This window comes from Temnothorax americanus, unplaced genomic scaffold, assembly GCF_048541705.1.
Source record: "Temnothorax americanus isolate GAGA-0224 unplaced genomic scaffold, ASM4854170v1 Scaffold8, whole genome shotgun sequence".
Lineage (NCBI taxonomy): Eukaryota > Metazoa > Arthropoda > Insecta > Hymenoptera > Formicidae > Temnothorax > Temnothorax americanus.
Window position 1 is genome coordinate 3870203 of NW_027509802.1, and position 13167 is coordinate 3883369.

Sequence of the window (13167 nt, forward strand, 5' to 3'; positions counted from 1 at the left end):
AGGTGCTGCATTTACTGAAGGTCCAGAATAAGGCAAGTGGCATAATCGGCAACGCTCACGTAGTGTGTGCTCACTTTGATATTTAATGTCGCGTATAATAATATAACTCAAGATGGCACAGCGCGGGGCCGCCTAGCTTCTCCCCTCACCTCCGCGAACGTATTATCACACCTTAATTGCGAGAAATAATTATGCGACAATTGCGAATGGTAAATTACGTCTCCTCCTTATCACGGACTTCAATTACACGAAGGACCTGGGCGCCTACTTCAGAAAGGAGACCCGTTTCTCTCGTTGTGTTACGTTTCCGAGCAGCGCGCGCCCTCGTCTTTGACCCCCTCGTCGCTCAATACCAACGGAGCAACGATCCGTTAAATTCTGATTTTAGCCCTCGATACCTTCCCACCATCGTCGAAATTCTACCCTCTCCGAACCCCTCTTCTACCCCACCTCCGGTAGACGAATCGGTCACGATAATTCGACAACGACTGTCAATCAACGATTATGCTACCTGAAAAAGACGCGCTCGCCTGCGTAATAACACCTGCGTGCTACAATGTTTTAAGGAGAACACGCCCGGCACGATATTTTGGCGATCGGCTCGATGATTGCGCGTACACGACGTCACGCACGCGTACCTGCTTAAACGCTCCAATTTGTGCTCGGAGCGAGGCGTCTGCGAGGACTTGATGAACGTTACCACCGGAGTATCAATAGCTCCGAGATAACAGCAATTCATGAATAATCAATGGAAAAAATAACGATGATTTGGCTCTTTCCATAAATAGGTTGTTCTTTGGAAAATTTTGATAATATAGAAACACATAGTAATTTCGCCGAATATTAATAATATCTTGAAAATAGTATTGAGCGAGTGAATGTGTTAATAATATAACAATTCGTGCATAATAATTTTGTTTCATTAACTAGAAAAAGACCGGTAGATTTTGAATTATGAATGGCTAAAAACGAAATACATTTATAACGTAATATATTTTATATATTATACTTTGTCTACATGCGAATAAAAATACTATAATTTTTTACATAATCGAATGTTTAGAAAATATGGTTATTATAACTGATTACACGCATTGATGGTGATGTATTGCGAAAATTTCTTTGTTAATTATTACCAGTAATATAAATACTACAAAGTATACCGATGACAAAATTGCTACGTATTATTGAAACGGAATATTTATGCGCCTGGTATCGAACCTTTTAAAATAAAGTTAAATATCCAGCCACGTCGTCGCGATAAGAACGACGATGTCGAATAACAAGCGCTTACCGTAATTACGTAAGGGACCGTGGATTGATAATTATATGGTCGATGGAAGGCGACCGCGCGCGGGTAATCGCGACTACGTGAAACAGTGTATCGATTACAGCAATTCCCGGTGAGTGACTGACGAGTGACGACGGGCCGTTGTCTCGTTCGAGACGGAAATCCAAACGCGGCGCGGACGCGAACGAATGGAGGAACAAGCGGAGCGAACGGTGCGGATTCGCGTGGCCCCGTAGAACAAGACGAGAAACGACAGGCGCGTCCGCAAGAAAAGTATAATAGTACGATCAGAGTACGAACTCACGCATTTACTCACTCGGCCCAATGTTTGATCGCGGATATATTGGCAAAGAGGGCCGAAGGCACGCACGGTGGTCTCGCCGTGTGGTCCTCAGGTCGAGAGGAGTCCGCTGATAGCATTCTCACACACTCTCCTCCTCCTCTTCCTCCTTCTACCAACATCAGCCTGCGCATCTCCTTCGTCCTCGTCCTCTCGCCATCCTTCCACCTCCCCCTTTCGCTACACGGCTCCTCTTCTCTCACCTCTCTTCTGCTCCCTTTCCCTCGCCTCTTCCACGTCGCCGTCCTCGTCTTCCTCTTGCTCGTTTTCTTCCACGACCATCACGAGAGACTTCTGCCTGTACCCGAATGAGCCGCGATTTTTCGCAAACTCTCCCCCTTGGTCCCTTCTTCCTCTTGCGCACTCGCGCTTCTCCTCCTCGCTCTCTCGCTCGCGCGCTAGGCTCTTGCCCGGACGTATAACATACAATTACCTGAAGACCAGATTACACGGGGCATGGGAGAGGCTCTCCACGCTCGTTATGCCATCACAAAGCCGCGTTCACATTGGCCCACTTGAGACCAGCTCGAAGACCCGGCGGAGAGGAGAGATGCTGATGTGTGTGTGCGCGCCCGGGCCGGAGGAGTTGGAAGGGGGGGGGCGCAAGCAGACCTTATCGTTTCCTTCTTCGTCGGAATCGGTGCTCCGCAAGCTGCCTACCAGGCCGCTCGCGGGATCTGAGATGCTCTTCGCCGTCTTTATATTTTCGGTGCGCGATCACGACCGATCGATCGAACCGGTCTATCGATGGACGGACGCTAAACGGGAATAGTTTTTCAAGAATGTGAAAAATGTTGATTTGGACTCACACGCCCTTTTTGTACGTTATGTACGCGCGGCAAGATGAACAGAGATCGAAATTCCCGATGCGTAGAGATGGAGAAACGTTCGTGTACACCGTAGGTTAGCCTCGACGCCAAGGTTTTTCTGATACGGAATAATTTTAACCCTTTACGGCCGGATGTTGCCGTATATGGACCATTGCGCGCTACCGCTCGCCGGCCGAGCGGTGCCGTATATAGGAAACGTGTAACTTTTTTTTATTGCTCTTCCCTTACCGACGAAGTGTGTGCATGCTTCCGATCTATAATGAACACTTGTTACGCCGTAAAGGAGAGAAAACTACCACCCGCAAGATTCGCGTAATTTATGGAGAAACGTATATAGACGTGCCATATTGTAAATGTTAATTTCTAAATATATTTCGATTATTTATAATTTAAGAGTTTTTGCTTTCGGAAAAATCGATTTGTTCATTTCATTTGCAATTTAATTCGCCGAGACGTTTAATTCTATTATTTCAAACATCTTTGACTTTTCGTCAAAGAAAAACTGTTCTCTTTACCTTGGCTTTTGACATCTTTACGAAGAAAATGCGATGGATCCTTCTGATAAAAAAAACGTACACTTCAGAGCGTTTCTTTTTTCTCGCGACATGATTAAGTAGCTCATTAATTAGACCATTTACGAGATAACGATTAAGGCAGCTAATTCAACGCCCCAGAGGATATGGCATCTTTTCAAAGTCACGTTAAAAAGATTTCTTCTAAGCTAGCAGGACCAAATCGGCAGAATCAAACCGGACCTATCGGAATATTTAGTGCCTATTTTGTACTAATTTGTACTACTAATAACAATTTTGTGCCTCGTACCGTTTCGGAGAAAATCGTGGCGCTGCTACCTTAGCATTAAGCTAGAAAGACCACAAGAAAAAAAAAGCAAAAAGAAAATTAAATACAGAAATTTGAAGAACTGAATTTGAACTAATTTGTACCATACAAATAAACTTAATATATTCATCCCTTCTGCTTTAAACAGCCCCTAATAGAACTCAGTCCTATATTAGTCTCAAGAGTTAAGTACTCTTTCTCATTAGCAGAATCCATCGCTACTTGTATACTCGATTCAGGATAATTTGTGTCACAAAAATATGAAATTTCAGATTTTGTACCCCCGCGGATCCTTCGGAAACTACCCCCGATCCCTAACAGTCTCTAGAGTAAATTACTCTTTCTTATCGGCAGAATCAATCACTACTCGTACAATCGATTCAGGATAATTTGTACCGCGAAAATATAAAGTTTCAGATTTTGTATCCCAGCCGTTTGATAAAAAACTGCGCCGCGCTTCATCTGGGTCCAATCAAATTCCAACAATTACCAGTTCGGGCTGGTTTACCTCCTCAGGGCGAAAACCGACTTGTTTTACAGTCGAACGGGGCGCGCAGCCCCGCTTCGTCCCCTCCGTCGCCGCCGCCGTAAACCCAAATTGCATTATTAAAATCTAATCTACCTTCGGCCGAAGTACGTGTGCCACAGCCATCGGAAATCTGATACTCTTATTCGGCTGAGAAAGACGGAGAGATGCATAGGAGGTGTGCGTATAGTAGACGCAAGACGTGAGAGGCAGATGGATAGACTTGGAGGAAAAGAAGAGGAAACCCGCACCCAAAAAAAAATATTCTGTCGATAAGTGGAGAATTCCTCTTAGCAGTTCCTCTAAGCAAAAAATCTTACATGAAAAATATCCTTCTTTAAGTAATACGTATTACTTTATAAATGAGTGGATGCGTAAGCTATAATCAAGAGTAAATTCCTCTACAGTAAATTCTACTATTAGCCTCTTAAAATAAGAGGATATGCTAGATTTTTGCGGCGCGCGCGTTTGTTTATTAGCTACGCGATGCGTACGCCACACGTCACTACACGATCACACACGACGCGATATCGCCACGGCGCGAGCAAGAAGTGCGTTCATAATAGTGAAGTAGGTATACTTTAGTGCCAATTAGTGTTCTTCATTATGAACGAGGTAAAGAAATTTCTAATAGAAGCAAATTTAGGCGCCTACTGGCCTGCATTTGAAAGTGAGTATAAATTTTGACTATTATTTCAATAATGTAAAAAGTTTAGCTCTTCGGCTTCCGCTCGTCGTGGATCAAAGTAACCTGCGAAAGTGTTGCGTTTGAGAGTGTCGAGGTTGCTATCGACCGAGTCGCGGAAATCTGCGGGAATTTCCATTCGCGTAGCTGTGTGCCTGGGTGCAGTGATATGTGTGCAGGGCAGCGAAGGAGCGTGAGGCAGGCTTGCTTGGATTGTAACGGGAGAGAACGAACGGACGCACAAGAGAAAAAAAAAGGATAGTGGTCTCTAAACCAGAGAGAACATAAAGGAGGAGATTCCAAGATTAGAAAAGATTTGAAGGTTCCATGTATTTGCGTCCATTCGTGAAAGTTTAATTAGACTCTCCCGTTCGGTGCGATTGATATCGGGGTGCCGATAACCGTGTCGATCGTGTCCCTCTGCATTTGCGTCACAATCTGTCAGGGTCGGAAGGAGGAGAGGATTCGTTTGAATTGCGATCGCTGATAAAGGGGACACGTTTTATTAGTCACTGTTAAATAAACTAACGTGCTAATAAATAACACCGGACATCTTCGACGTTTTGTTAGTACGAAAAATAGTAAATTTTTACGCGGGGGATATTTGTCGACTGTGTGGGAAGAAGGAAGTTGGCTCGATATTCGATGCGACTCAATCGTCTTTCGATATTGTAATAATAGACGAATAAATAACTCAGTTACCTACTACACAGAAAGTACAGAAATAACTAAATGAGTTCTTACATTTTAAACAATATTTTATAACATTATAGGCATTTTATGTAATGCAAATTAATTTAGTAGAAACATTTCTAATATCTTATTAATAACTGTTTTATTAATATATGAAATGGATATTCTTCGAACAGAAATTTAAATAAACGCTTAATTAGCAAGATAATGAATTAATTTGACCCAAATATCATTTGAGGAGAAATTCATATAAAAGGTTTAATTAGCGAAATATTTAACAAGTTTAAATTGCAGAGACAAGTTAAATTATATTAAAAAATAGACGTCACATATTTCGCGTTTTCATTAAAAAAGAATCAACTCCAAACTCAAATATATTCGAAAGGTTTTTCGTATTTTTTCAATACATGTATATTCGTTGTTAACGATTACTATACACACATGTCGCTGTTATACAACCGATCATTATACCTTCTAAAGATCAATGCTCAACGGGCTTTTAGGAGCTCCACTTTTTGTTGCGTGCCGCAACACGTTAATTTCCATTTTTTGAAGACTTTTCCTCCCGGAAGATGAAATATGGAGTGCGCGACAGACGCGATGCTTATCTCTGTATTTTATGAGACTGGCTGAATCGTCATGTATATAACGGAGCGTAATATATTTATTCCTTTGCAACAGGTGAGAAGCGTGCTCGCCTGCCCCAACACAATTAACGAAAAAAGATGAAGCATGATGGTTGGTAGGCTACTTAGCGAACATCCCTCCATGTGGCTAGACTATACTTTAGACGTAGACCGCAGTTAAGGTAGGCAGGATATTTAGGTAACCCCGGGACGGGTCTAGGCGGGGCGGAATAATATTTTTAAGTGCTTTTGAGAGAGAAACGGTTCCGCCGTTTCTGACCCCTCATTGTCAGTCAATCCACGTTTCAGCTCTATTCGATGAAGGTTTATAACGACGTTGAAACTCGCGTTGAAACTCGCGATCATAATTCGTGGACAAACGGTCCACATTCACTAATAACGCGTGTATAATTATGCGAATTGCGATAAATTTTCTATTTCCGTGTATTTCAGCGACCGTCTCGTAGGAAATTGCCGCCCCTTAATTAACACTTCGTTCGTTGAAGAAAAAAAAAGAAAGAAATTTAATCGAGTACTTTTATCGAGCCGGTCGGCTCGTTTCATCGTTCGCGAATTAACGTTCAAAAGTGGATCGGTGTAAAAAAGATTAAAGGCATACCGGAGGATCCCCTTGCGGTGTTTGATGCAGCCAGACCGAATTAACGCCGATGAATAATTAATGCGAAAAATTTCAAGCGGCCGAGTGAGAATAATAAATAAAAGTGAGCTATTTAAAAGCAGTGAGAAAAGTTGCGACGACTCATCGGGCAGCCGTTTAAAAGTACGTTTAATGGAGCTAAAAGGATAATAATTTAAGGGAAATTCGCCCGACGGACGCGGACGTATCTTTAAATATTCATGCGATTCAATATTGCCGGCAGCTCATCCAATAAAGTCGTGCAAACGAATCACATTTCAAAGGAATTTTATTTCGCGTATATACGCCGCGGAAGAGCTTCAAGTAATTCCACGTGTATACGTAATAGCGGATGGAACAAGCGATAAATTTTACTAAGAAACCGACCGCACCAAAAAATCGACAAAATTCTCACCCGAGCGTGCAACACGAGATCGAAGATACATTTATTCGCATTTAATTATTAGATTCTCGTGTTATAATTCGAATATCCGAGATAAGCTTTCGAGATAGCGACACTTCGTGTTGCATTCCTAATTTATTTTTCAACGGCCTAATTTATTTTTAATTTATTTCAAACTCCGACGTATCTCACAATCTCCCCACGAGCAGACGTAATTTTTAGAGAGAACGCCGATCGAGGGATTCGTAAAACACGTACGGCTGCAAATAAGAGAGTGGCGCGTTGGTGGAGAAATTTTCACCGCGTCGCGCCGGTCCGACGTTTGATCTCAAAACTCTATATATCCAGACCAAATTGCAGAGCGCATGCAGGAGACGAAGAAGGAAACGCATTATGGCGCAAGAGATTACACGTAGGAAGCTTCCCTTTATCCGTCTCTTTTTTTTTTAAATAGTCCGAGGAATTGCGTCAGGACGCGCTTGGAAATTAAGTGGCGCCCGGAATCTGTAATTTTTGTTTCTTCCTGGCAGAAGCCACCCTCGACGGGGAACGCATCGACGGGTCAAAGAAAAATGCGGCGGCCTGTAATTAGAAGGGCTGGTCGAGTGGGTGGAGAGGGACTTCGATCCCTCTCGAGCCAGTTGGAGAAATGACAGCGGCTTTGAAGAAGAATAAGTTAGGCGTGGCAGGCTGCACGACCATATATTTCTTGCCCTAAGCAGGAAATATGGACGAAATATCCGTTTGTATTGTTAGGCAAATTTACAACGAGTTGGCGCGCATTCGCGCTTGCGTTGCGTTGTATAAAAACATACGCGTGCGCATAGGTACACGCATACATTTCTACATGCGTGTACAAGTGAGTAACGACGTTTGTCGCCCGCAAAAAGGTTCCGCGGACGAGAACGCTCGACCGCGAGCGAAGGTGGGTGGCGTTGAAGGGACGAGGAAGAAAAAATAACTGCGTAAAAATTATCGGATCTTGCTCGCCGGCCGAAAACTTTACGAGCGGCGAGCTGTCGACGTTCGATAATGAAAATACCCGTCTATTTATCGCGTGTTGGGAGTCGATCGGCTCCCGCACCGGGCCGCCTCACACTAAATCCAATTATCACGTAACGTAACAGCGTAACGTATAGGCGGCACTAAATTCCGGATAGCTATTTTATCGTTAAGCCACGATGCGGAGCGCGGAAATTTTCGCGGGCGGTGCTTCTTTTCCGCGAACGCGGAAATCCGCGCGCGGACGCGAAATTCCACGAGGTAATATCTCGCGGCTCGTCTCTTAGACCGAAGAAGCTCCAAATGATTTAGAGGACTTCCTTTCATGCCGCGCGAAACCGCGCGGGCGTTCTTTGGACGACGACGCGCAGATAGTCGCCTTTTCAACTTCCTACGTGGGCAGCATTGAGTCAAGCGACCGGTATTCAGCACACGAACGAGAACGTAATTAGCGTTTCATCGTGTCGGTCAAGGTCTCGCCGGTCGAGAGAAACTGTCGCGTCAGGACTATCCCACAGAGAAGATATTTTACCTAGCCCTGTCGTCGCATGCAGGCTACGTTCTTAGACGGTATCTTTATCCTTTACGCCGCGTGCCGTGCGGCGACGCTGTATAGTTTTACGTTTTTACGCGAGTGTATAGATGCAATCTTCTCTAGAGAAAAAGCCATGATTAATAGCAGCGTAGAAATTAACTATCGCGCCATTGATGTAAATTCATAAGAAAAAGAATTTTGTGTACATACCAGAGTTCTTCTCCATGCACGACAATTTTTTCTCGTACTTACAGCATCGAAAGTTAAATTCGCGTTAAAATTACACACAGGGTTCTCCATATCGAATAAATTTTTATTTTTTGTTCGTTCCGTTCACTCGCCTTAGCCATATGGGTCATTCCTGAAATTAATTTATTCCTTTTGTTCTGCTGCAGAGTAATGGTCGGTTCATCAGTATCTCAGCATTTGCGTTCGTCCGGGGTAAGGTTCCTCTTGTGCATCATCACTATCAATTGTTGTTATTTCCGCTTCCGTTGGTTTCGCTATTTTATCGTAAAACCTCCAAACGAAGTACGTGCGAGGGGACTAATACGTTTGCCTTTCTTTTTAATTATACAATGCGGCGAAACGCCATCAGCATTCTCCTTCACGCATAACGCCACTCTCCGATTCGATTACAAACAGATAATCCTAAGCTACGGGTCGCGCCCGCATGAAATTTATGTCATGGACTATTATTTCTCGACGGGAACTCCATCAGCCAAGGGCCACATGCGCGTCGCTATCTCGGGGAAGAGGTGATAAAGGGAGTCGCTAACGAGATTGGTTTCATTAGTACCGAAGGAGATAGAGGTCGATCCGGTATTCGTGGCTCGGGCGGCGAGATAAAATTTGTCGGGAAAACCCGCCGCGCCTCGGATAGCTGGGCTAGCGATTTTTCTCAAAGGCTTCGATTTATCTTCGCCGTTGAATGTCGGCCGTGAATGCCGAAGTGGTATCAAAAGGGGAAACGCGCGAATCATACGGATGGATAACGACGATCGCGTTACCGAACGAGCGCCATAAAGCGCGCGTTCTGGACGCGTCGGTGGCCGGCTGGCCTGGACAATACGGTTATACCGTGTGCCGCGTTAACGTTCGCCTATCGTTTACTCCGGAGCTGCATACGGATACATGCTGCGAGCGGGACCGCGAAGCGGAGGCGGAGATCATTGTTCTCCGGGGTTTCTCTCCGCGATCGTCCCGGCCTGTCGTATGTTACTACTTACTACACGTGTCGCGGGATGTAAAGTCCGATGGCGCGTAGTTAAGTACATTTTTTATCTTTATGGAGGAACATAGCTCCTAATGCCCTGCTCCTTTCCTTCTCTCGAGTAGCCGAGCAGCAGCATTTTAACGGCGTAGTAAAAGGACCTTGCCAAAAAGATAAAGGCGGTCTCGAGGCGTACGATATACACGCTAGAACTTCCGTCTTTCTCATTCTATAAGGTTCCGAGCGCGGTGAAACGAGCCACCGGTGGAGTTAAACCCGGCAGGGGGTGGGGGCACACCTAAGTTGTGGGTGGTAGACGACGGGGGAAAGGGTGGAGGGTACGGTGAGGGTTGAAATCGAGGGGAAAGACAACGACCACGGCGCATAGTCCGGTATCCCTTTGTTCGACGCGTGGCAAGATAAATTCAGCTAATAAATGACCGGGGGCTATTTACCGTGGCGGTAGCGCCTCGTTATCCGGTTCAGGCCTCTTATATACATATATGTATATGTTTATGTATGTATACCTAATATATATATATATATATATATATATATATATATATATTAAGTATATATACATGTATATATATGTACGTACACAACGACGAAGTGTTTTGCAGCATTTTGAGCATGGCTCAGTATCGGTAAGAGACCGATAAATCTTGGCGCGCTCGACTCCCGCAGGCACACCGAGGAGTCATCCCGTTCTCCTCTCTCATGCCGCGATGCTGTACGTGTCCCCTCTGTTTCGCTACGTACACTACGACCCCTCTTTTTTATCGCTCGTAGTAGCCACCAGAGAAAGGGACACTAGAACGAGAGAGGAAGCGTAAGAAAATGAGAGGAAACGAGAGAGGGAAGCGGCAGCGTGCAAGTGTGAGTGTGCTGTAAGTGCACGCGTTCATGTACTACAATGACCGTACATAAGCGAGTATACAGTTATGTCCCCGTACTTATATGAGAGAGCGCGGGTGAGTCCTCGTCGTGAGGACTCGACCGCTATCGCGAAATCAGCGTCCGTCTTAATTATCGCCCTCAGCCTCGTTGCCCTCGCCGTCCCGCCCGCATAGATCCCTGCTCGCCTCTTCACGCACAAGCTTTTTACCCGTTAGCACGATATCTTAAACGTTACTAACTCGACTCGAGAAAAACAATATGTGGATACACCAGGCGTAATAAACAGCAGTAATAAACTGAGCCTGCAGTCTACAAAGTTCTATTAAAATTGAAAAAATCGTTAAAAAGAAAATTATATCACGGATGTGTGTTGATTGAACGATTTATGACAAGACATCCTAAGATCCTCGATCGTAATTTTTGTAATTTTTGTGTATATTTCATGGATTAATTTCTCTTTACTCTGGTGTAACGTTAATTAGAATATCAAGATATAATAGCATTTAAGAAATAAATAAAGCTATACACTTAATAAAAAAGATATTTTTGAATGTAATAATATCAATAACAAAGTTTACGACAGATCTCTTAAAATTTCTATATCCGAAAAGTGATATTTAGCTATATAATGTTGCGATCTTTCGCTTTATAATGGAGAAGACTCCTAATCATTGTGTAAAGTATGCGAAAATCGAAAAGAGAGCAGAAAAAATTACATTTAAGTAAGAACAGGAAGAAACGACAGAGCTGTCCCCTTTCTGCCGCTTTTCGGAGCAAAGGATGCGGATGGAATAATGGTTGCGGAAGAACCGGCTATTAACACGGCCCGCTCTTTTGCGGCACGAGAATTTCAACGTTTGGACAATTCGACCGCAACATAGTCCACGTAGTTGCGAATGCGCGACGTCAGCTCGTTCCAAGCGGACCATTCCGTGACCTCAACTGCGATGAATCTAGTGCGCGGTTACGGCACTTCAATGCGGATCTCTACCGGGGCCGGGGGCTTAAAAATTTTTCGGGGGAATCCTTTAAATCGACGTCCGGAGACGGGTGCGTTTAATAATTTACGCGTGGCCTCGGTCCGTCGACCGAACATTTTTTTTCTCTCGCTAATTGAAGGAAGTAAACCCCTTTTACTCGGCAGATCACGATAAGCTTCGGAGCTTGCCAACCAAACAACGAGACCGAGTTGTATAGAAGCGCAGCGATTACGTTCAACGTTTCCTTACCTTACCGTAGAATACTTCCTGTCTGCTAACGATTTCTCCGCCTCAAGTACGCTGACCTGTGTATTCTGCATAATAATGACCCAACAAAATTTAGAACAAAAAGTCTCCTACGCTAATTGACAACACATCGTGCACGTCGCGCGAAAATTGAAAAGCCGGAATGAAATTGTGACGACGTGGGAAGGAAGAGCTATTTGAACGATGAAGTCGTTTGTCACAAAATTTAATCGCTAACTTTCCTTGACCTATTCAGTCCCGGTAATCGTGCACTGACTCTTCATTAGCGCGCATTCAATTTCAACTTATTATTTTAATTAGTATTTGTGCGAGACATGTGAAAATGCGAACGTCCCCGATGAGAGATATCCCCGCGGGAATTCGCATAAACTAAACGAGGCAAATTGTGCCCGCGATGGAACTGTCCCTCCGGAAATTATTTTAACGTACGCTTTTAAATTTTACACCAGCTGGCGGAATAGCGGCGCGGCGTGCCCGTCAAAGTTTCCATCAGACGGTCTCTAATTCCCCGGACAAAGATATTTTCCAGTGTCAACTGTCTTAATCCGCGTGCGGACAATTTACGCGTCGCCGGCCGTCGGTCACTCATTTCGAGGTAATATAAAAAATGAGTTTATCCGAGCAGTTTATCGATTATAAGCGTGCCTCTGAAAGAAATCAGAAAGGACGGTCCAACTTTGCCATAATTAACGGGGTGGATGAATCACGCTCTGGGAACAATGGTCGTGGTTGAAATATAAAAGGGCAGATGTTAGCGTCAAAAACAAACTTTCGTTCTTTTGATCAATATAATAATCCAAGCGTACGCGTCAACGCATTCCTCTGTCGGATTAATAGCCGGATTCGAGTTCCAACAGCGGCATCGCGTAATAACCAGTAACAAAAGCGGCGAGATTGTTAAACGACTGTCGTTTTTGTCGGGCAACAAGGGATTATTATCAACGGAAGCGCCCCTGACCCATGGATTTCATCAATACGGCAAATAAAAAATCCGCTGGAAAATATACATAAAATTTCGATACGCGAATTCCCACGAATTTTTATAAATATACTTGAGGCCGCGCGCGCGCGGTACATATCTCCCTTAACGCGTTTCCGCGATTTTATTTTCGTCCGGATATTTCCGCATCACCTGTTTTTAATTCAGCGTAATAATCGATCGTACGTTCCATCGAGGTTATTGGATTCTCACCGATATCTACGTTAATGTAATCACATGCGGGTGACGTACCCCATTAATCGCATTTTAAAATCCAACGCGGGCGAGAGAGAAAGAGAAAGAGAGAGAAAGAGAAAGCGAAGAGAAGGGAAGAGAGTTCATTAGAATTTCAATTTTGCATTTACAGCTTTGGCCGTTCCACCACTGGTACGAGAAAGTAGGAAACCTACTGCGGGGGGT